The following is a 25881-nucleotide window of genomic DNA, read 5'->3' on the forward strand; positions in this document are numbered from 1 at the left end:
AATGAAAAAACAAGCAATTCCCCACAAATACCACCACCTGTTGTTATAAATAAATCCAAGCCGTAAAATGGAAAGAAAGCTTAATGGCAAAATCATTACGTGCATCCGACCCCCTCCCGCCAGCCCTCCATAATGGCCTCTTAACAACTTGTTCTTCAGTCATGTGCCTTTTAAAGTGTTCGACCAGCCTCCAGGCCCCATCCTTAACCAAGAGAGATGGCTCGTGTGAACTTGTGGTTAAAAATACAAAGTTGCAAACCCTGGGGAGAGTGATCTCTCCTGTTTGCGGCATAAGCAGCTAGAAAGTGGCTAGGCGCAACGTGGAATTTAGGGTTCCCTTTAAATCATAATCCAGAGGACCAGGGGTATATTTCCTAGCTGATAAGCGTGAGCACAGAATCCTAATGACATCAGGGCGTCATGAGGGTGTTGGCAAGCTGCTAATGATTTGGTAGAATCTTACTTCTGTGAGTACTTGAAGGGAAATTGTAAAGCATTATAATGGTGATGCTGTATCCTTTAATTAACTTCTTATTCATCTCCAAGCTCCTTTTGCCTACAGACTTTATCATGCCATCTATAAATATTGATTGTGTCACAGGCCCAGGTTATTATACTTACTGAAAATATTGTGGTCCTCACCTGAAACGTAGCACCTCCCTCTTAAGTCTCCTGGGAAAAGGCCTGGATGAATTATTTCTTTGGATGAAAGAGGTCTCGAAATTGTAAATTTGGAGAAGAATGCCTTAAAAATAAAGAGCTTCAAAGATTTTTTTTCCCGAGTATAAGAAATTCAAATAAGGCAGGAAAAGAAAATGTCGGAGGTGAGCGCTAACTTACTTTTTTCTTCAAAGGCAAGATGGGGGTGGGGGTGGGGGATGTTCCTGCCAAGACTGCAAAACTCCATTTCATAAAAGATTTATTAGCAGCGACAGAGGGAGATTGCTGAGTGGGACCCTGATAAATGCTTTGCCTTTCTCTCCTGGCTTTAAAATTATGGGTTCTGTCCATAAAGTACTGATTAATTCATATTCACTCAATGACATCTTCCCCCACCCTTTTTTTCTTCCTAAAGCAAAGATTGTAAGCATTTTGCTTCAACAAATAAAGGATGCATACTAATTCACGAAGTGTGGCAACTGGTACTGCAGTTTATGCAACTAATCACAGCAAAGCAGGGAAGTGGCTTTTCTTTCAGTGTCGACAAGACCTGCCTACCTTTCAGCATTTTCCCCCCAAAGGTATTATTAATCTCTAAACTTCACAAAATTGAAGACTTATCTAAGACCCTTTATAGCTGAGCGGCATCATAGGCAGTGACTCCCCAAGAGAGAAATTTCTTTGCTTTTCTGAAAGACTGACGGTAGCAAGTGGGAGCCTTTTTCTTGTTTAAAGAATTCAGATGAAATGGTTGGTGTCTGCTCTCAGCTTCCAGGGGAAATGGCTGGGTCTGAAACACAGCACTTATTTGGGAATATTGGGTGCCGCTGGCTGGGGAAAGAAACGGCAAAGCACTTGCAGAGAAGAGTGTGTCCCGAGAGCCAATGGAGACCGCTGGCTAAGGAAAAGTCGTGATGGCCTCCCTCTACCGTGGGGTGTTGGCTAGGGCGTCGGGGCTTCAGAAGGTGGCGAGGTTGCCTCTGTTGCCTGTGTTGTTCACTTACCCCATCTCCGGATGAAATATTTGAGAGAAGTAGCTTAAGAGAGAAGAGTTTAAAAAAATATTTATTTTGTGTGTATGGATAATATTTCACCTATATGTATGTATCTGTACCATGTGTGTTTTTAGTGCCTGTGGAAGTCAGAAGGGGGGCTCTGGATCCCCTGGAACTGGAGTTATGGGTAGTGGTGAGCAGCCACGTGAATGCTGGGAATCAGATCCCCACTTCCTGCGGGAACAACAACTGCTGTAACCACTGAGCCATCTCTCCAGCGCCATGGAGGAGAGTTTTGCTTTGGCTCCTGGTTTAGTGGGGATGGCGTGTCACCGTGGGGAAGGCATGGTGGCAGGTGCCGCTCACCACCTAAGTGATGGGAGTGTGAGGCGGTGGTTTCTTCATAACTAGGTGGACCTGGAAGCAGCGGGAAGACGGGAAGCAGGCCTGGACCCTCTCCATCAAGGCCTGCGGCCAAAGGCCCACCCAGGTCAGGTCTGCTGGCGAGAGACGCTGGCCTGAAAGGTCCACAACCTCTCAAAACAGCGCCACAACCTGGAGATGAAGCGTCCTAACACAGAAGCCTGTGGGGGATGTTTCACCCCCCAAGACCATGACACGATCTCCCAGAATCAGCAAGGTGCTTCTCAGTTTGAATGAATCTGAAAATGATGAATTTGTTCCTGTTTAAAAGAGTGGGAAATGCAGGAAGTCGTCAGTGACAGAACGGTTTCACTAGTGACCGCTGTGTTAGAGAACGCCATGTGTTGGTAAGAATAGTGACGTGTTCCTCCCTCCTACCCCCCAGAGGTTCCTTAATTTGGGTTGGGGAATCACTGGACTGCTGCCTCTGTGAGGGCAGGGCCTAGGACTGTTGTGTTCACAGCTTTGGTGCTCAGTGCATGGCTGATACTTGAAGAGCATTTGATGAGGGAGTAACATTGGAAACAACGATGTAAGTCGTTATTTGGTCCTGGATAACTCGGACTTGGGGGACTTTAGAGGCATGGATATCAGTAGTTATCTAGGCTTTTGAGTAATTTCTTAGTAGTTTTGTTAGGATGGTAAATGTTGATGGTCAACTTGCTTGGGTTGAGAAGTGTTAGGATACCAGGAAAGCACATCCCTAGGGGTATCTGGGGGTGTGTGTGTCTCCAGAGAAGATTAACTCAGGTTAGAAAACCTGCTCTGAATGTGAGCAGCCCCACAGGGGCTGGAGAGTCAGCTGGAAGGAGAAAGCCTCTGAGGCAGGCATTATCTCTCTCTGCTTCCTGTCCACCCTGAATTGAACAGTCTCTGCCCTGTGCCTCTGCCACCAGGACTTTCTGCTTAAGAAGCAATGGAGCCAAGGGCCATGGATGGAAACATCTGGAAACATCATCCAAACGAGTCCTTCATCTCTCTTAAGTTGTTTTCTTCGGCATTTTGTCACAGTGACAGGAAGATGACTAACACAAGAGTCTGACTTCAATAGGTTGAGAAGGGCTAGCCCTCCAGCTGTGGCGGAAGGCGGGGGAGACGCTTTCTTCCCATCGAGACTAAGACTGACTCATGAAACACATCAGTACCATACCTGGGGAACTAAGCCTAATTTACCTGCCGTTCCTCACTACCACTCGAGGTGGAGGATGCATTTTTCTCTTCCTCTTACTATTTGCCTCAGAGCATAAGCAATCACTCCAGATCGCGTAGCTGATAGGTGGCAGACGTGGGGTTTAAACTCTCCTGGTGCTCCTGTTCTCAAACTGTCACACTTTACTGTCTTGAGCTAGATCAGTCTGAGAATGGGAGCTGTAGAGGGTGTCCCATATAAGATTGTCACACAGAGGTGAGGGTTTAGAAGATACACCGTGAGGTGTTGCATTCAGGGGAAGAACGTGTAGGGTTCTAGGGTCTGCTTGGGATCTGGAAACAGTGTGGGCTGAGGCCCACATGGATTTGAAGAGTTCTGAGAAGGCTGGCAGTGAGCAAGGAAAAGACAAATCGCAGGGTCAAGACACTGGCGGCCAGCACTGAGGGACAGAAAATACTGTCGTTAAGGACGGGAGCATAGGACTCAGGGCGTACCTCCTGGGGAAGTAAAGATGTAAAGCCAAAGAGATGCTTCATGCCTGAATCCAGAGGCATCTCACTGATAAGAGGCCAATTTGTTCTGCTTGTCTTAAGGCAACATGCACACCAGTGAGTGGGATCAAACTGGATGACATCAAAACGCCTTAGCTACCAGGTTTGGAAAGCGTGGTTCCGTGAGGGGCAGGACATAGGCTTACCAAGCACAGAGAATCCGCTCATTTTCTCAGTCAGTCGATGCATGTGGATTTCCAGTCCTTGTCTTTAGCAGTAATAAGTATTGCATGGACTCAGTGTCAGGGCTTGCATCCCATTTAATCGTCTCAATAATTAAGCCTGATAAGTACTGTTATCATTGCCTCCCACTTTACAAATACAGGTCAAGTAATTTACATGAGGTCACATATGTAGGAAGTGTGGAGCCAAGGCTGTATGTTGGATGAATCAAAACAGCTACACAAGAGGTTAAAACTTAGAAATTTTCTTATTTTTTGTGGTAAGTAATCATTATAAGTATCCCCCTAAGGGTGATCCAATAGACTGTCCCATGATTAGCCAAAGGTGGGTTGTCACAGCAGGAAACTGTACTTTCTGATTGGATAGTACTTCTCTTAAAGTAGGAGCATCTATTTTAGTTGAAAAAAAAATTGTAGCTGCTAGGTGTGGTGGCACATGCCTGTAATCCCAGCATGTAGGAGATCGGAGCGGGAAGATCAGAAGTTCATGTCATCCTTGGCCACATAGCAAGTTTGAGGCTAGTTTGGGCTATATGGGATTCTGTTTAAAAATACATATTTTTTAATATTTGGAGACAGGAGAGATGGCTCAGCGGTGAAGAGCATGTACAACTCCAGCAGAGGACCCCAGTTTTGGTCTCAGGATAGACAACAGGTGACTTATAACTGCCTGTCACTACAGCTCCAGGGAATCTGATGCCCTCTTCTGGACTCTGGGCACTGCATTCACATACACATCCCCCATCCACAAGGAAAAAAAACTAATAAAATGTGCAGTAGAGAGATGACTCAGTGGTTAAGAACATCTGTCACTCTTGCAAATAATCTGGGTTTGATTCCCAGCATGCACCAGTCATCTTACAGTGTTCTAGTGGGGTGCAGCATCTTCTTCTAAACTTCTCAGGCACTGGGTATACATGTAGTAGTACACATATCTATGCAGGCAAAACATTCATATACATAAAATAAAGAAAACTGCTTTGTACTTTTAATTGAAGAATAAAAATTCTATATATTGATGTGTAAACTACAAAACATCAGACATATACATATAACATATATGTATATGTGAATGACTAAGTCAAACTAATTTGCATATGTGTTACTTTACATATTTACATTTTTGTGATGAAAACATTTAAAATCTACTCTCTTAGAAACTGCCAATTATGTACTATATTGTTCTCAACTCTAGTCTTCCTGATGTACACTAGATCTCTTGAAATTATTTTTATTTCTGTTTTGTTTATGTGTGTGTTTGTATGTATGCAGATGTGGGTACCCGTGTGTGTATGTGAATGTAGAAGCCAGAATTCAGCTTGGATGTTTTTCCTCAGGTACTGTTCACCTTTTTTTTTCCCCCCAGACAGTCTGTCACTGGGACCTGGGATCCTTGATTAGGTGACCTCAGAGATCCTCCTTTCTCTGCCTCCCTAGTGCTGGTATTATAAGTGTATACCACCATGCCTGGCTTTTTAAATGAGTGCTGGGGATTGAATTCAGGACCTTCGGCTTGCACAGATGGCTGCTGGAGCCATCTTCTCAACACCCCTTGAATTTCTTCAGTTTCCTAGTTAAGTGTTTTGTGCCTCCTTATTCTCTAGTTCTGGATGGAGACAGTTTTGTGACATGCATGCAGCCTGGCAGGCTGGTTCACATGCCTAGCTTTTTTTCTCAGGGAGGCTGTCTGAGGCTGCTGGGGCTGGGGTACGGGAACTCTTCCTCACATTCACTTCAGAAGGGCCGAATTGTCTTTTCTCGTCTAAAAGCACCGATTAAACTAATTTTCTCAGAGTTTTCGGTTTTGCCCTTTGTAAATATACTGATCCTGTTAAAACCCACTTGTGTTTCCTGCCATGGCTTTCTCAGGGGCAGATGGTAGAGTAGTGGCTGACATTCACTGTTGAGGTATCTCAGAAGGGTTCGTTGAAATAAGCTGGGGTCCAAAGGCAAACGATGAGTTCAAGTTCAGCATTTTACCCTGTGTGACCTTGGAGCAACCTTTCTCTTCTTTTGTAAAAGGGGGTAATTATACCCACCCTCCAAGATTCTCATCCATGTAGGCCTTTTGGTCAGAGAAAGACTGGATTAATCTTCCAATAGATACATTCTGCTGCACAATACTATTGTCTAGTCCTTGGAGGGATTGAAACATTAGCAGAGCAGGCTACTATTAATAGTCTCCAAGATAGAATCCATACACAATACTGTATTGTCTTCTGCTCCCAAGAGCAGACATGGGTTTCTGTCTTATTTGCTGTGATAGGTTTGTTTATTGGAATCTTCTTTTCGAACTGTCTAGAATTTTTTCCAATTTAGGGGATTCTGAAATGACATTTCTAAAACTGGCTGGAGACTCTTCTCGGCTGTCCCCAGCCTCACCTTACTTCCCCATGAAAGCACACCCAGGCTTCATTTCATTTACCAAAATAGACTCAAATAAATCCTACTGTAGATAAACAGCCTGCAAAAATTAGCCATGGGTGAGCAGCCTCCCTCTAAATGCACTCTTTAAAGGGCATGCTCTTTAAGGGGAAAATCCAACCACGGAATGGGTTTGGAGATAATTTGGGTATTGCAGGTATGGCCTGATAAGACCCAACAAAACTCAGTTTCTAACATTGGAAATGTAGCATGGCTGTAATCAGGGCGGCCTCTATAAGGCAAGTCATTTAGCAGAGCAAAATCTATCATTCACATTATTTATCAGGAGTGAAAACTAATAGGCATAAGGTAACAACATGGTAAATTCATTAAGCGGTTGTTGTGCGCGCATCTCTTTAGGACTGTGGTGTGTGGCAGGTATTACTGCTGCTATTTCAGAAATGAAGACATCAATGTCCTTTGGATTTATTGATTCATCTTGATGTTAATTTTGGGGGTTAGGCTCTCAACTCCGGAGAGCATCTGGCAATGTCTGGAAACGTTTTTGGTCGTTGCAACTGGGAGTTGGGAGAGGGTACCAATAGGGTCTACTGAGGCTGAGTAGAATCCACAAATGCTAACATCCTCCATGTCAAAAGACCATGTATTTGAAATGTCGATAGTGCTGAGTGTGAAAAACCCTGAGCTGGGAGAAGTAGCAGTGGAACTCAGTGTTTTGATTCCTAGCCCATGTTTATTTTTGGACAGATTTGATAAGATCACAGTGTAGGTGAACATCTATCATTGATCACATGCTTCCCCAGGCACACAGTGCTTTGATGGTACCCGATAATTTCAGCTGCGATCATTTTGGTCGTTTCCATGGGTTCCTGCAAAACAGGCTATTGATTGTTCTGAATGTCGTCTCTGGGTGTCACATGGCCCAATTTAGCAGTATCTAATCTGTGGGGGGTGGGGGAAGAATATTATCTTTACAGTGGTGCAAAGAGGATACTTTGGGGAAAAAAGTAGACCGGGGATTTTTCAGAAAGTCTCTCCTTTGCCTACTCTAAAAGTAACGCCATACTCCATGTGCGTGGTGACTGACTTATAATCTTCAAAGCATGTTCGTATCCCATCAACAGATGTTTATTGAGCAAGAATTAAATGAGAGATTCTGATGAAGCTCTGAGCATGTGCTAACGATGGAAGCGAAGGCTCTGACTTCTTGGGGCATGTATATGAAAGACAAGGGATCCAAACAATAAAGAATAAAGCATATAACACACTAGGGAAAGATGGATGCCCTCCACATAAGACAAAGTAAGGGTATTGGGGAGTGTGTGGTGTACGGTGTGTGTGTGTGTGTGCATGTGTTTGTGTGTGTTGCATTTCACATGGGTGGCAGGAAGGGTGTAAACAGGTAATATACTAACTTTTTCGAGACATGATGGGTGTGTACGTGTGAGAATGAATCATTTGGATATCAGGAGAGGAGAGTTCTGGTGAGGACAGAATGGCAAAATCTCTTGAGTTGTTATGTGTTTGACCAGCGTAAGGAAGAGTGAAGAGGTCACCGAGGCTCAAGTAGAGAGGGTGAGTGCAAGGAGTGTGAGGCGGCAGGGCCACAGCAACACAGCAAATGGCCCACGTAAGGTCCTGGAGGACTTTGGAAGGATATGACTCGGCATAGCTAAAAAAAGAAATCACATTGACAGCTGTGCTCAAAACAAGGTAGGGGTGGATAAGCACTATGGGACCCATCCTTCCCTTACTCCACGTGCTCCCTGATGGCCGTGAGGTAAGAAGGCTTCCTCCACCATGTGTCCCGTCATCATATGTCTTGTGCTGTCACAGGTACAACCTAGTCAAGGGACCGGGGACCCAAGTCCCAAGACTGTGAGCCAAAGACCTATTTCTACCTTTTATTTCTGTTTGTATGTCTTTGTGTGTGCACACATTTATGTGTGGGTATGTGTACAGATATACAGGTGTATGTATGGAGGCTGGAGGCCAATGTTGGAAGTCTTTCTCAGTTGATCTCCACCTTGACTTTTGGGGACAGAGTCTCTCATTGAACCTGGAGCTTGCTAATTTGGTTAGACGTCTGGCCAGCAAGTCACAAGGATCTTCCTGGCTCCACGTCACCGGTGCTGGGGTGACAGGCATGCAGTGCTGAGCCTGTCTTTAAATGGGTGTTTAGAATCTTAATTCAGAAGCCCATGCTTTCATAACAGACACTTTATGGACTGAACCATCTTCCAGCTCCAAACCATTCCTCCTTTAAATATTTTGCTCACAGCAACAGGAAGCTAATTAGCATAATTTACTTGGCTTATTTCTGGCCAACTCTTTATTTCCCCCAAGATTTTATTAAAATAAACTTTATATATGCCCAATTACTCAGAAACATTCCCATGGACACCTTCTAACCTCTACAATGAATATTTTCCTTCTTTTTTTTTTTTTGAGTTTATTGAATCTTTTTTTATTTCACAGGAGAAAACCAAGCAGATCCTAGTACTAGGCCTGGATGGAGCAGGAACGACCAGTGTCCTTCACACGCTAGCTTCCAACAGTCTGCCGCAGCACGGCACCTACCCAAAGTTTCCATGAAGTTTGCGTCAACAATGAAGACAGGCAAATGGAATTCCTGGAGAGTAAATTCTGTTTCTCATTAGCATCCATCTTAAGCCAGGAGCATTTAGTCTCTGTTGACATTGTAGTCTTGAGGGAAATGACACTGGATGGGATTTTTCTACACTTTAGGATGGTGGGTAGGTTTTTTTCCCCACATATTTTCTTTTTAAAAGTATCTGTGATCCCTCTTTTTCTCTCCACCTACCAAACCATTGATGTTCTGGATGCATTGTGTGACAAATTGCAGCCACCAGTACATTGCACCCCAAAAGCCTTCACTGTGCAAAAGACCAGCAAGTTCTGCATTAAAACCCTCCATGGTTTACCTGGTTCTCATTGGCGCTCTACTAAATGATACATATGCAAATTTTGAATTTGGATCTCATGTAAGTATGTACATCTTTTAAAGGGGAATATGTAGTCTTCCTGTGCTGATTGTAATTATGGGGTGTCATGACCTTTTAAATCTACGTTCATCTTCTATTTTATGTTTCTCTTAATATGCTTCCTTAGTATTTTCTTGTAATAGTGATTTATTCAAATCATTGGATATTGTTCCTCCAATGAACCTATCTTATTTTTCCCCTACTAACAGTTGCCTTTAACTTAAACATTGAGTCTAAAATTCTCTCTATGTGTCAAGAAAAAAAGCAGTGTTGATCGCCTCTTGCCTTGGCAGGTGGTGTTATTGGAGCACCTTTACTCTTCTTGGCTGTTGAATTTTGAGTCAAGAAGTCACAGGCTCAGAGATGTCAGGCTTTTGTTTTGTAAGAGGGGGCAGCAATTGGGGTCCAGGGAGAGAAAAGGATTTTCTTTTGAAAGGGAGAATCAGAGGGCTAACCCAGATACGGGGCAGGTAGTTTACCCTTCATCTTGCACGTAGACGACACTCAACAACCCTGAAAGCTCCCAGACAGATGAGAAAATATGCTAGATTGAGAGGCTTAAGGAAAATGGATTTCTCGATTCATTGTAGAAGTTTAAAAGCTTTCTAGGAGAGAATCTTCCATCTCTATAATAAAATTTTTTTAGTCGATGTTCCATTAATCTTTATGTCCACAATCAAAAGCCTTTTGCTTAATAATATCCCTTCAAATATTTGAAGACTATTCTTAAGTCTCACCATAGACTTCCTTCCTTGAGAATAAATAAGCTAAATTGCTTTAAACTTTTCTCATAAATTCTTTCTCTCACTGTTTTATTAATCTTTATAACTTTCCCAGGAGTTTTCTTCCCAGTGTTCTATCTTGCCTCTAAAATGTGAGGCTCGAAGAGAACAAAGAACTATGGCAGGGACGGTGCAACTTATATCTCAGGGCGAGTCATTGGAGGGCAGGGGCTGTTTCTTACTCAGTGTTGGACTTTTCAGAACAGAGGAGAGCAAACTGCTCCTCTGAAAAGAGCCAGGCAGTAAATATTACAAGTGTTACAACTCCAGGGGGAACGAACTGTATTGTTTGTGCAACTGCTCTCTCCAAAAAGGTAATATTGTGGGTGGGGAGATGTTTCAGTGGTTAAGAGCACTGCCTGCTCCTTCGGAGGACCTAGGTTCAATTTTCAGCACCCACAAAGCTCACAATTGTCTGTAACTCCAGTTCCAGTAGATCTGATGCCCTCTTCTGGTCTCTGTGGACACTGCATGCACGTGGTACACAGACATACACATAGGCAAAACACTCATACACATAAAATAAAAATAAATATTTTCTTAAAAAGGTAGTCTTTATTGTTTTAAAGGTATAAATAGTTCTTGGCTTAAGGCCCATGTCAAGCTAGGTAGTGTGGCTGGGGGCTATCGTCTGTGGTCTCTGCTTAGTTCCTACAACAGTGCATGACTCATACTAAGCATTTAGTAAGATTTGTTGAATAAATCAGTACCTACATCTATGGAGACGATTCATGGCTTCTGTCTGTGTTATATAAACTTGTTTAATACTTCTGTTACATTGATGACTCTGTGAGCTTATCCGTTAACATCTCCAGGTCTTCCTCTGGCATGTTCCTTCCTGGCCATCGCTTTGTATGCTGTCTGTAGCAGGGTAGTTGGGTTGTACCTCCCCTAATATAAATTGTGGATAGAACTGTTAACCTTCATTTGCAATGAAAATGCTCTAAACTCTTGTTATTCTGATATGTTCAGCAACACATGACTAGAAGTCATTTGTGAACACAAAGAAGTCTAGGCAATTGCTAAAACCAGTATGTTGGACTCTGTTGAACCTCCTCAAAGCCCCTGTTTTCTTTCCCTTAAAACAAGATTTATTGGGGCTGGAGAGATGGCTCAGCGGTTAAGAGCACTGACTGCTCTTCCAAAGGGTTCAATTCCCAGCATCCACATGGCAGCTAACAAACTGTCTCTAACTCCAAGATCTGACACCCCCACACAGACGTACATGCAGGCAAAGTACCAATGCAAATGAAATAAAAGTAAATAAATTAAAAAAAGATTTATCTTTATTTTTAATTGTGTGTATGTGGTGTGTGTGTGTGTGTGTGTGTGTGTGTGTGTGTGTGTGTGTGTCTGTGTCTGTGTGTGTCTGTGTGTGTGTGTGCACAGGTATGTCCACATGAATGGAGGTGCCTATGGAGGTCACAGGTATTAGATCCCCCCTGGAACTGGAGCTACAGGCATTTGTGAGATACCTGATATAGGTTCTGGGAACTGAACTGGAATCCTCAGAAAGAGCAGGATGTGCTCTTAACTGCTGAACTTATGGAACCTGTAAGCTCAGAGAAGGCTGGACCTAATGAGAGAAGAAAAGACCTATCTATTCCCCCCACCCCCTCTTTGTCTCTGAGCCTCTAGAGAGCTCACTCTGAGGCATGCTGTATTAGATGAGTTTCCCCTCTGAGCTGAATTTGAATGAAACAGTCTTGGGCAGAGTAAGCCCATGGAACCAGGTGGACAGAGGCCTTTACAGAATGCCAGGGACTGACTTAAAGACCAGGTCCATTCTTCACATCATCCAGTCTGCCCCACCTCCAGTCTCAGCTGACTCAATTTGTGGGTCCGCAGAGGCCTTTCTGTTTGAAGTCCCTTATTTGTCCACAGTGATCTTGAACAGGTACCTCATGCCTCTCTGCACCAGGGTCCAGGGGAGCCATCTCTAGTCTTAGTGGGTAAGCAAGAAGCTGCTCCTCCTCAGTGCTCAGTATCCTGCCTTTGTCCACAGAGGGGCTATTTAGTTTGGTTAGACATGGTGCCGTGGCTGTGTGAATGCAAGTTTCCAGAAAAAAAGGACCACACCTATGTAATAGATGTACAAGTCCCAGATGAAAATTTCATTGATTGAAGAGCTTGAATGTTACAAGTCTGGATCCAAACTATCTTGGGCATCTTAGGTTCCTTTGATATCATTCATTGCCCACTTCTGTGTTTGACCTAATACCCATCCTGGTGAAATCCCCTTTGGATTAACAAATAGACCCTTACCTTCCACTGACTCATAGGTTGAGAATGTCATCTGAGGCTCATGACAGAGACTTCCCCATTTTGCTGTGACCCACCTACCTGATGTTTCCAGTAACATATTTTTGAAAACGCCTTGCTGTATGACTTTTTTTTTTTTTTGTTCGGTTACTATAAAAACCTTATGAAACTAATAGGATGTTGGAACATGGTTTTTGGGGCCATCTGAATCTGTGTTCCCAGGCTCTGGAACTCATGTTCGTCTTCAGAATAAGCCGTCCCTTATTCCCTTTGAGGAAAGGGCTGAGTTTTTAGGCTGGCGACTGAGGGAAACAGGCAGGGAGGACTATTATACCTCTAAGCTCCCAACTAGCTCTTGGGTGGTTATAGTGTTCAGTCCCTGGGATCTAGAAAAAGCTTGAACCTGGTTCCTTAGGGGTGGGATGTGTTGTCCACGGTGATGGTCTGTTCTACCCAAACCTTGCCTTCTCTAGCCTCCCACCACCCCCATTCTGTAGACATGGCCACGGTGCTACCATTTAACACGTCCCGGGAAGCTGCGTTTATTTACATTGACTTCCTTCTTAACCCGCTGGAGAAGCTGCAAAATAAAATAGCCAAGCCTCTGGTGGATCCATCTTTAACGTTCCTCTCAAATGTTGAAGTCAAGAAAAAGATGACCGTTTTAAGGCTCTGTGAGGTGGAAATGATCGAGGCCTGGCAGACAGAGGAAGGTCACACACACACATCAGGCACTGCCTCTGGCCCTGGGAGGGAGACGGAAGTGTGTTCCTCCTGAATGTGTGAGTCCAAGTTTCGGAATTTGTCAACGTGTGTCTGGGATTTGCCGTGATGGGCCTCTTCCCTTTTCTTGGAAAACAAAATTACTGTCTGATTAAAGCTGGCTGGGTTCCTTAGATACGGGAATTAATTCATTTGGAGTGGGTGGGGGGATCACGTCTTTGTCTGGCAGACAGATAATAGTCTCATTTGCATGTGGGGATCATGTTTACTCCCCACCTGGTAAAAGAGCAATAACAATGACATTGAATTTGCATATTCTCCATCACTGACGTTGGCAGAGCTTCTTTGAGGTGTCCCGGATTCTGGATATACCTTTTTTTTTTTTTTTTTTGGTCAGAGAATTTACTTTTCCTTTTACCCTGTGCTTAGTCAGGTTAGATTCAGACCGAAACCACACGGCAACCTCAATGACTTGAGACGGGGGAAGGCTTCTTTCATTCCTAGGCTACATCACGTTCCGCATGGAAATGCACTCCACGTTGCTTCTCAGGCATCCACCATCTAGAGCTGATGATGATCGTTATTTTTGCATCAACGTCACGTGGTGTTTTTAGGCGTTGCTACCTTTATTTTCTCACTCCTCAGTTGTGCCCCTGTAGTTTAAGAACAGCCGTAGTCAATGTGTGAAGGATTGAGCAAGGACGGGTTCCAGTAAAACTTCATTGGCAAGAACTGTCAGGAGGTTGGATTGTGATGGGGAGGAGAGAATGTGGTGAGACTCCCGCATATATTTAATTTTTGTTGATTTTTTCCCCCCCTGAGGCAGGGTTTCTCTGCATTGCCCTGGCTGTCCTGGAACTCGCTCTGTAGACCAGGTTGGCCTCGAACTCAGAGATCCGCCTGCTTCTGTCTCCTGAGTGCTGAGTCTAAGGGCGTGTGCCTGCCACCACTGTCTGGCTATATTTAATTTTTTTTATTACTATATACTAATTATACAAAATAGTGAATTTCATTGCGGCATTTTCATAACGTATATTATGTGTGTATAATACGCTTTGATTACGTTTGCGCTATCATTGCCTTTTCCTAGCTTCCCTTTCCTACTGTCTGCTCATTCCAAACATCTCCCTTCCACTTTCGTGTCTATTTTTAAACACTTAAAATCTGTACATGAGAGAGAACAAATTATATAGGTATCTCTGAATCCTGCTTCATACAGGGACCTTCAGTCCCATCCCTTTTCCTAAATGAAACGATTTCATTCTTCATGGCCGAATGTAACTCCATGATGTATACATCGTGCTTTTCTATATGCATTCATCTGGTGATGGGCCCCTAGGCTGATTCCATAACTTCGCACTTGTAACTAGCTTCTCTCTTTCTTTTCCTCCCTCCCTCCCTCCCTCCCTCCCTCCCTCCCTCCCTCCCTCCCTCTTCTCTCTTCCCTCCCTCCCTCCTTCCCTCCATCCTTCCTTCCTCCCTCCCTTCCTTCCTTCCCTCCATCCTTCCTTCCTCCCTCCCTTCCTTCCATCCTCTCTCCCTCTCTCTTCCCTCCACCCATCCTTCCTTCCTTCCTTCCTTCCTTCCTCCCTTCCACATAAAAGCCTTTTCTTTCTAGATCAGCATTCCATCCCTCCAAACATCCATTAGTTGCAAGCCACACATTTTGTAATTCAGTTGCTTTGGAGGCTGGATGAGACGGGTCTAACTTCCAGGAGCTGTTCTAAATATTAAGCATGTGACGTTCGGTTTCTTTAAGCCTCCCATGTTTCTCCAGGTTTGAATTCCTGCACCAATCTGCTGAGATTAAATTCATCTGTCTACCTCATTCTTGGAGGTTTAGTTTTCTGGCTAGACTTCTGAATCCAGACAGCCATATGCTGCTGTCCTTGGATTTTTCACAAATGTATAGTCATAAAGCCCTGGGGTCTTTCGTCCTTCACTGGGATTGGAAGGCCTGGGTTTTTCAGATCTCCTTAGGGGTACACAACCCCCTTCTGTGCCCTCCCCTCTGAGGTGTAGACACTCCTTGTGGAGCCAGAGTCTTCCTGACACACGGCCTGGAGAGCTGGCTCTTGTCTTTCGGCATCCACTGTATTCTCAAGCTATGCTATTCTCATTTTATCCAGTAGAGGGCACTATGCACCAAGGGTCGCCAATTCCATCCCTTCTGTTAGAGGGATGAATTAAGGATTAATGAAACCCATATTCAAACCCTGAAACTCTAGCACCTATCATAAACCACAAACCAAAATACCACACTAGCAATGTACTTTATAAAGTGAAGAAATGCAATTTATTAGCAGCTTGCCCAGTCCAGAAGGTACAGACTTCCTGATTGAATCAAGCGAACATTTCCAGTGGGAGCTTCTCTTCTTTCCTCACACACTCAGGCTGTCTGGACAAAGCTCCCAGCGTGAGCTTGGCAGAAGTCCTCAGGATCTTTGGGAGTCGAGGCTTCAGGTGTGGTTCTGTTAAAAACAGAACACTTTGCCTTTGTAAAGCATCTTCTCCCACAGGAAAATGACTTAACACTTGAGAGAAAGTTGCAAACCACTGTGAGAAAATATCAAAGATACAATGGTCCTCTAAGTGTTCAAATGGATGACGTCAATAGTTCATAGGGAATTTTGAACATGTACTCAAAAGGTATTTTTGTTGCTACTGATGGATTAAAAAAATTATTTTTATAACCACACATCTATCTCTCTGTGCTATGCTTTGAAGAAAAGCATTCAAATTCCCCTCTCTCTCCTGCAGAATTCTACTTAGCTGTTCAGCCTTCCCTTGAATTCTGACTCACCATAAGGCCTGTGCCCTCTGCTCCATGGTCTTCCTGCTTGTAACACAGAGCCTGTCTCTGAGGATATCATGAAGTTTTTATTGCATTCTTTTTTTTTCCCCCTGCAGCTCACAAGTTTGCATTTTATTTTCTTCCCTCTCCCTTCCTTTGTGAGGCTGGTGATTGCATCTAAGACCTCATGCATGCTCGACAAACACTCCACCAAACACAAAGACACATCCCTAGCGGGTCACCCGGGACACAATGCTTCCAGGGAGCCTGCTCTTAGCTTGCGCTGGCCAGTAGCCATCCAACCAGGCACCCATGGGACCCCCTCTTCTTCACTCTATGCTCAGCTCCCTTGTACCCTTTTCATGTTGCTGCCATGTGAGAGAGCACGTTTACTTTCAGACAGACTAGTTATCAATGGAACATAAGATACGACGAATATTAAAGGCAGTTCTTTGGTGTTATCTTTTCCTTGCGTGGTGAGTTCTTTTGCCCAATGAATCTTTTTGTCACTATCTAGAGCACCCCATCTCTTCTTGATGACCTACTGTACCTCCCCATAGGACTTCCCCTGACATGTTATTCTCTGGAATTGCATCCCCTTTATTGGGTTAAGTTGCTGCATTCAATCAGGTGAAGGATACTAGTTAGGACCACACTAGAAGCAGATGCTATTGATCCATCACTCCCCATGTTCCAGGCCAAGTTTTTATGGATGCTATGTTGTTTAGACCTTATTACAATTTTAGGCTGTATCTCCGTTAACATTACATTTATTAACTTACATTTAGCTGCGCATATGATGTGCATGAGGAGATCAGAGGACCACTTCTGAGCATCTGTTTTCTCCTTCTACCATGTAGGTTCTGGTGATTGAATTCAGCTCATCACACTTGGTGGCAAGCACCTTTACCCATGGAAGCATCTAGCTGTCCTTGTATTTCTGTTTTACAGACAAGGAAACTGAGGGCTAAAAAGAAGTCAAGAAGTGTGGTTTAAGTGGCACAGTTAGCCAGTGGCCAGTGGAGAGGGGTGTGCCTAGAGTCCATTGGCTTCGGTACTGCTGAGATTTTCCTAAAATGTGTTTTCCTGGTGAGAAGTTGAATACACGAAAGGACAAAGGCCAGATCATATACAAAAATAGAACTCTGACTCATAGTCTGTAGCAACCAGCCGGGGGAAGAGATCCATCACTTACAGGAACCAGCCGAGGAAGCCAGCCTGCCATCTCCTTTCAGACGAGCCCAAGTCAGATCACTATCTCCGACAGCTGGTCCAGGAAGGCAGACAATCATACTGTAACGATTGGCCCCAAACGGCTGAGACTTGAGTAATACCCGACAGCTTCCATAATTTTCATCCCTATTTCCAGTTTAAGATCAACCAGGGGAAGCCAAATATATACCCCTAACTAGTCACAGAGGATACCTTGCTTCTAGTGAGCCTGCCTCAGCTTCCGCAGGCCAACAGATGTCCGGACGGGCATGCGCAGAGCTGTTTCTTGCCCCTCCACACCGTGTTCCCGCTCCTCTGCCTGCCTTGGAGTCTTTGCCAAATGCGGTGGCAGTGTCTGGCTTCTCTGCTTTGTAACAGAAGCTCTGAATAGAGTCTGCATGCTTTCATTTGGTTGGACTTTATTTATTTCCACACTAGACACCACGATTTTCTCAGGGTCTCTTATTTGCTTTCCATGTTGACTTCCGTGGATTCAAGTTTGTCTGGTCTTTTTTTTTGTTGTTGTTCTTTGTTTTTGTTTTTGTTCTCCTATTATTCAGATTGGCATCCAACTACAGAGAATCCTCTTTGAAACTGCTCATCCAGAAGATTTCAAGTATTTGGACTTCATTAATGGATCAATTCTACTTGTATAACTTTTATTTTTTTCCCCCTATTTGTTATCACAATGACCACTTATTGCAAATATCCACTTTGGCTTGCCTTTATTTGTGCTGCCAGAAAGGGAGGAATTTTAGGCATTTGACAAACATTTAAAACTATTTTACAAATGTTTTGAGAATTTAATACAAAGTATTTTGATTATATTCACCTCCGACTGTTGCAGGATATTTGATCACACTGTGAACCCAGAGATTGCATTATTTATTGGAAAAGCCTGCCTCTACTTATGGTGTGGCCCAGCCCTAATACCTGCCCTTAATCCAAGAACTTTCTATTTATTGTAAATAGGATTAAATAAAACCAACCATAGGCCAAGAGGTGGAGCAAGCAACTAGTTGACAGGAAGTAGTCATAGAGAGTAAGAGGGAGTCAGGAAGATAGATAGAGATGCACAGGAAGTAGTAGGGAGGGACTTTGAGTTTGGCGGTCCTTTTGGTTTGGGACAGATGGAGAGAAGCTCTCTCTGTCTAGGATATTTGTGAAGGAGGAAGATCAACTGGTTGTTTTCTCTGTCTCTCTGAACTAGCAGGTTCCCCCACCCCAGCATCTGGCCTCCCAGTTTTTATTGCTAAAATAAAAGGATAAAGACTTAGTTACAACCACATTTGTCTCCTTATGTGGAGGCTGCAGCTGCGGAAGCACAGTCGGCAGCTGAGGCAGCGATAAGATCAGGTGTAGCTGCCTTGCTGCAGATGTAAAAACATCCAACTCATCCCCTTAGCTCCTCCTGGACCCACTCCCACCTCTCCACCTCCTCACCTTCATGGCCTCTTAAAAAAATAATCAGTAGCCCACTGACTCCAATTAACAAAAAGGTGTTTGAGTAAGAAAATAACTTTAGTTTTGAGCTCCACAGAGTTCCCCACTGCTCAGAGATGTCCACCTTACGGCTGCTTTCTCTGTCACACATGACCCAAGTCTGTTCCCTGATCATTTTAGAAAGTACCCCAGGGGTTAAAAACTACCTAGCCACTACTCACTTAGGTTTTAATGACCAAGTAGTTCATGTGTCTTCGAATGCCCTGAGGTGGAAAGTAAAGTGGATAGAGATCTGGGCAGGTAACATTTCATCTGGAAAATACGGACTTAGACCCAAATTGCCATATTTGTCAGGGCACTCACTTCTCATTTTGAGTTTACAGAGCTGGTGCCCTAGCACATGGGTTACTTCCTGGCCGTGTGTTGTAGTTTAGAAATTGTGTTAGAAATGAAGATAGCAAGGATGTAGGATATTTTTGCCCCAAGTAGATAGACAGTATATGTAAAAATATAAGGTGATCCAAGATCGTACATTCTGAATATGGAATAGGTGACTCTCTGTTAGACCAGTAACAGCTGGGTTAGAACCTGTCCTAGAAGTATGACTGAAGGTACATCTCTGTTCATCTCACTGACCTGTGATTGCTGATTGAGGATGCATATAACCTGCTGTGGTAACAGGTCCTCAGTTGTTAGTTCCCTCAAGCTATTTGGTCATATTAATTATAAGAACCAGGAGAAGTTCGTCTTTGTAAGGTTCTGTGTTTTCATCTGTAAAATGGGGAGAATAATAATTGTAGCAGTCTACCCCACTCCAAGAGCATGCCCATCATTAGCACACATGGAACACTCAACCAATTTTATCTGCTATCATTATGAGTTCAATTGTCTCCAAATTCTAGTGTTAGAGGACACACACCCCAGAGTCGGAAGGAAGGAGGGGCTTCTGGATTATCATAGCCTGAAAGTTGGGTGTTCCTCTGGGACAGAAAACGAGGGAATCCGTTTCACCCTTCTGTGACACAGGAACAGGTGACAGTGAGTGTGTAGTACTTCTGAATAGCACATGGGGAGGTAAAACGTTGAGACACCGATGGGGCATGAAGAGCGTGGTTCATGGTGGGGCTGGGGAACTTCAGTTCCACATCTCGACTTTCGGTAACCGCCTGTCAACAGACATGTGGTAGAACCTGATTTTGCTTCAAAAAAAAAAAAAAAAAAAAAAAAATCTTGGCTGTGGGGAGTATTGAGCAAGGGAGGTTAGTTTCCAGGGAGGAGAAAAACTTGCTCCAGCCCTTTACATAGGTGAGAAACTTGGATGGTTTCTAAGATGCTCCCTGTGATGCCATGTGCCTCAGTTTCCTCTAGTGAGTGAGGATGAAGCCCTGTTGTGAGAAATGAATGGGATAACAAATGTTAACATACTATCACACATATTTCTTGAGTAGTGGAAATATACTGATATTGTTGTCCATTTTTGTTCTCTTAGTGATAGAAATAGTAACATTTAGGAATTGTCCTGGATGCCAGAATAGGTATCCCAACATGGAAAATGAGTTTATATAAAACAACTAATATTGTTTCACTCTGGAATAATATGGCAGAGGCTGGTGACTATCTTCCAGAATCCACTCTCCTTTTCTTTAATTGTGATAGAATCCCTCATGAATGCCAAACCATGGCTGCTTGGAATAGCAATTCTATTTCCCAACCCTGTTTGCTATAAGGTGTAAGTAGGTATGACCATGGACATTGGACTGTGAGAGGAAGTAGATATTATGTCACCTCCAGGGCATTTCCTTAAAAAGAAATGATGGATTCTCCTTCTTTTTTCTTCTCCGCTGCCTGGAATATTGATGTAATAGCTGGAACTCTGGATCACTCAGTGGGAACTCCAAGGCATAGACTTCATCTAGGATGGGAAAGCCTGGGTCCCTGATGACTGTGTGACTGCCAAACTAGTGTTGTGTTGGACTTCTGGTGCTATGGATGGAAGATACAGTTTTCTGAAGCAGCTCGTTTTTTTTGGGGTGGGGTGGGGTGGGGCTCAGCCACTGACAGAAAAAAACTTAGTCTTAATAAGTTCTAACAATCATTTTTTAATGAGTATTGATTGCTCTAGTTTCATTTCTGTTGCTGTGATAAAATATCACGATAAAAGGCAACTTAGGGGGGAAAAGGGGTTTATGTCAGCTTGCATTTCTAGGTCACAGTCTCTTCTGGAGAAGTCAAAACAGGGAATTCAAACTGATAGTCACATTATATCCAGTCATGAGCAGAGAAGGAGTATATACATATTTACCTGCTTGTTTGTGTTCAGTTTGACTTCTCTATGCTTACACAGTTCAGGACTCTCTGCTTAGGGAATGGTGTTACCCACAGTGGACTTGGTCTTCCCACATCAATATGCCCACAGGCCAACCAAATTTAGATAATCCCTCATTGACACTCTCTTCCCAAGTGATTCTTGGTTGTCTCTAGCTGGAAAGTAAAGCTAACTATCACATTGATACAGCCACATGGCTCTAAAGGGAACACATTAAGAGTCAAAATCAAGACCCAAGAGGAATATGAGTTCCTCACAAGAATTTATTTAAAAGAATTCCAACTTATCAAAACGAGGAAGGAAAAAGCATGGCTTTTGGGATCCAATAAAAAGACTGGCCAAATCAAAGCTTTGATTTCACATTATTCATCAATGGAGAAGACATAATCTCAGCAGATACAGGTTTCAATATGATAAAGCCTGCCTTTAGTTGGCCATGGTATTTCTGAACAGCAAGGGCCCTAACATGGTAATGGTAGAGCAATAGTACATTTCTTTGCACTGGGTTTTGAGGTAGCTTGTGGTAGTAAAACATCCTACCTATGTAATTGATGTTTGTACCAACACACACATGTATTAAAAACCAGGACCGTACCCACAGGATAGCCAAATTACTTCATGTTTGCATCTTCTTGCTGGTCGGTCATTAATTAGCAACAGTTGGAGAAAGTTAAGATTCGTTGTTAAAGCTGTCTACTTCGATCTCTGCCTTACTTTCCTTCATGCTTACCCACTGTCCCCATGAAGCTGCTGACTCACCCTCTAGGGAACGGCCATTTCAGCTGTGGCATCAGATATCACGATCATGAGGGGCTTGCTCACTTGGAGGTGGAGAGTACTGGAATTGTTTTGTTCCTTGGTCTTCCTTTTCTGTGGGCTCTGGTGACCTCTTAATGAAGAAATAATCATCAGTTGTACAAGAGGCTGATGGGCCTCTCTGCTTCTCACTTTCTCTGGCAAGTTTTCCCTAACACTCCAGCAGGGAGAAGTCCTGAATGGCCTCCATAGCTATAACAAATCTTAGTGTTTTTATTTTTAATTGAAGAAGAATCACATCACTTTTCCCCTCCCTTTCCTCCCTCCAACCCCTTCCAGCTACCCTACCTTGAACATCTCCGATGTCTTCCCTCATATTCAAGTTGATAGCCTTTTTTTTTCATCGATTATTATTGCTACATGCATGTATATGGGTTTAGGTACACGCTTGCACACACACACACATATGTAAAAATACCTGATGAGTCCATTTTTGTTGTTGGTGTGTATATGGTTGGTTTCATGGCTGACCGTTCTGCATTGGGAGAGGCCAATTATCCTTCTCCCAGGAGGCACTGGCTGCCTGTAGTTCTTGTTCCAGAGATAAGACCCTATAAAAAAATTTCCCTTCAATGTTAGTATGTTCATTGGTATTGCTGTAGTTCCAGTCTTGATTATGCAGCCGTTTCTAGGGAAGCCTGTTTCATAGCAGACTTTCTGGTATTCTGGATTTTTCAATCTTTCTGATCCATCTTCCATCATGTTCTCTGGGCCATAGATGAATTTTATATTTTTTCATAAAATCATACACAGTACATATAAGTGTATGTACACACACACACACACACACACACACACACACACACACACACACTCACACACATACACACACACCTTAAAGGATGTTAAACCACTTGAACTGAGAGTACTTCCCATAAGAACCATAGAACAACAAAAACCCCAGGACCAGACGAGAAACCTTTTGAATGGTGGGTCAGGGTAGTCAAGTGACTCCCAAAGCAATATAGGTTATCAATTTAGACCTGGGTTGCCCTTTGGGTCTGAGTGTTGGCCTCTATTGCTGAAGACACTGTTCATTTAGGACACAGGACTCAGAGGATTGGAGCTGCATCTGATCTGAAAGCCTGTTTTCTGTGGTCTAGCTTCCATGATTCCAGGAAATACTATGCAAGCTGCCAAGGGAAGGAAGCGATTAGACAGCCTGACACATGCCTACAAACCATGATAATGACCAGCATGGCAAGATATGCACAAAGGTGCAATAAGTGCCACCCACATGCCAGTGGCAAACTAGAGCTGTCTCATTGGATAGAAGGCCCACTCGCCAGGAGGGAAACCGTGTGAAAACCTAGCCAGTGTCAGGGGCTAGTGAGATCATGGACCATAGAAAAGAAGGTGCTACCATCACTCTGCTAGACCAGCATAATTCCTTCCTCTAAATCTTATCCTTACACCCACAGATAAGTGTAGCAATCACCCCTCATCAAAGAAGCTTCTCTTTACAGCAAATGGAGACCGTCCCAGGAAACCACAACTGGGACATGATGCAGGGATCAACCATGGTGGGGAGCCCAGCCTCAGAGGATACAAATTCTAGTAATGGAAGAGGATCACATTAATCATATTCTCAAGTTTATAACAAATTAATATCGCTGTTCTGTGCAATGCTTCTCTTGTTTATCCTTTATTCTTTTTACAATTACATCCGCATTATTACATACGCCTCATAAGCAGTCACACTAATTGTTTATTATGCATCTTTTCACCATACCTTTTCTTATAATATGTAATATTATGTATTACTTGTACATAGTTTATTATGTGCTAGGTCTAGTTACAGATTATATGCAATAATTTAATTCTCATGTCTTTATCGGTTAATTATCTTTATTATCTCCACTTAATTGATGAAAGAACTGGGGCATTGAAAGGATAAATAACTTGCCTAAGATCTCATAGTTATTAAGCAATAATGTAGGATTTGAACTCAGGCAGCTGAATTCTTAACATCATGCTTTTATTATATTGTTGTTAATTTTTTTTTCAGTTTTTGAGACCAGGTCTTATTCTATAGCCCAGGCTGACCTGGAATTCAGTATGTAGCCCAGGCTGCTCTTGAACTTGTGCTAATCCTCCTGTCTCAGCCTCTAGAGTTCTAGACTACAGATAGGAACCCCCATGTCTTGCTGAACTCATGCATTTATCTGTAGCTAGAGTTTTCCTGCCTGGCCCACAGTCAGGACAAATCTCTCTCATCACCAGTCCCACAGCTGCTCAGACCCAACCAAGTAAACACACAGAGACTTATGTTGCTTATAAACTGTGTGGCTGTGGCAGGCTTCTTGCTAACTGTTCTTATATCTTAAATTAACCCATTTCTATTAATCTATAAGTTGCCACGTAGCTTGTGGCTTACTGGTATCTTAACATGTTGCTTCTCATCATGGCAGCTGGCAGCGTCTCTCTGCCTCATCCTTCCACTTCCCAGAATTCCCTTCTTTCCTTGTCCTGCCTATACTTCCTGTCTGGCTACTGGCCAATCAGTGTTTTAGTTATTAACCAACCAGAGCAACACATTTAACATACAGAACATCCCACAGCACTTCCCCTTTTCTTTTTTTTCAAAAAGGAAGGTTTTAACTTTCACATAGTAAAATTACAGATAACAAAACAATTATCAAGCAAGAATTACAGTTAACAATATCTAGTCTATTTATAATAACTAGTCTATTTGTATTTGGCAAAATTAAGGAAGATATCCTATCTGTCTTATATTTGTAAGTCTAAGGTTTCACATCTAACTTATCGATTATCATAACTAAGGAAATTATAACTCTAGTCTTCAACTACATCAAAGACCTCAGAAGGATATATTACCTGAGAAACTGGAGGAAGCAAGCAACTTTCAAGAGTGTTGTGAGAGTAAACAGAGACAGCTGGCAGCCTGGACAGTCATCCAAAGTTTCTTTGTAAAGTTGGGGCATCTGTCTTTAGCCCATAGGCCTAGAGTCTCTCAGTCACTTCTCTCTGTGTCCTGTAGAATGTTTGGCAGTTTCCTCTGAGAAGCAGGAACCTGAAGGACCATTTTGCCAAGCAAAGTTCAGTGGTCAACTTCCTATGGGTCCTGTATTTCCAGTCGACCAAGCAGTCCAGGCAAGAACAGTTTCTTGCCCAAATGGCTATTTTTGCCAAGAAGAAAATAAACTCCATATAGAGTGTCTTCGATGCCCATCTTCCTCTCTGAAGTAAATCAGTGCTGCCAGGAGCAGACATGTCTCCTTGTCCAGAAAGTCTAAATTCTTAAAACATTTTAAATGCCATATTCTGTAGGTCTTTGAAATTTTTGAAGATTACCTATCTATCTGAAATATATCTATATATACCTAGAAAACTAAACTAACATGACTATAAGTTTGATTATCATAGAAGACTAATTATAATTATCCATTACAATTTAAATGAGTTACATAAACATAATACCTCAAACAAGAGTAGAAATATATATACAGTATAACAAAATTAAGTTTAAACTTGTATCAATATACTAAAATGCATAGCAATGTAAAACATCACCTATCATACCACCAAAATATGTGCTGTGTGCTGTGTATGTGTATTTTCAGTTTCTGTTGATGGTATTATATGGCACCCCTGTCCTAAGTATGGTTTTCTTCCTTATTTTGCACTCAGCACTTTGCCTCTAATAAGTGCCCATGTTTCTCTGTCTGCTTACCATCCATCCTTCTGATTGCCGTATCCCCCTGGGGTGAACATCTATCTCATTCTGCCTCTCCTCCAGTAATGATTCTCCAATTTCCTGCCGCTACAAACAATGCTGCAGTGAACATCTTCCCTGAGGACCCGTGTGAGAACCTCTCTGGGATACAAACCACGATTTTCCCTTCTTCGACTGAGAAGATGGGCCTTCTATGAAACAGGAAGCCGGCACATTTAGAAATTACATTTCTGAAAAAGTTAGACTATTGCAATCATTCTCCGGAGGTAAGATGGTCTCAAGGTGGAACACAGATATGAATTTACAGGAAGTCAGAACCCTGACTTTATCTATCAAGCAATTGCTTTGTGAAAAAATTTTCCCCTTTATTCCACCTATGTGCCATGAGGTATTAGTCTGAGGCGGATACAAGGATGGCTCAGGTTCCTTGCTCCCTGCATAACCAAGTGACCTGGCCTTGGATAGGAGTCACATG

Source organism: Peromyscus californicus, unplaced genomic scaffold (assembly GCF_007827085.1).
Source record: "Peromyscus californicus insignis strain IS unplaced genomic scaffold, ASM782708v3 Scaffold_24__1_contigs__length_46423439, whole genome shotgun sequence".
In the NCBI taxonomy this organism is placed as follows: Eukaryota; Metazoa; Chordata; class Mammalia; order Rodentia; family Cricetidae; genus Peromyscus; species Peromyscus californicus.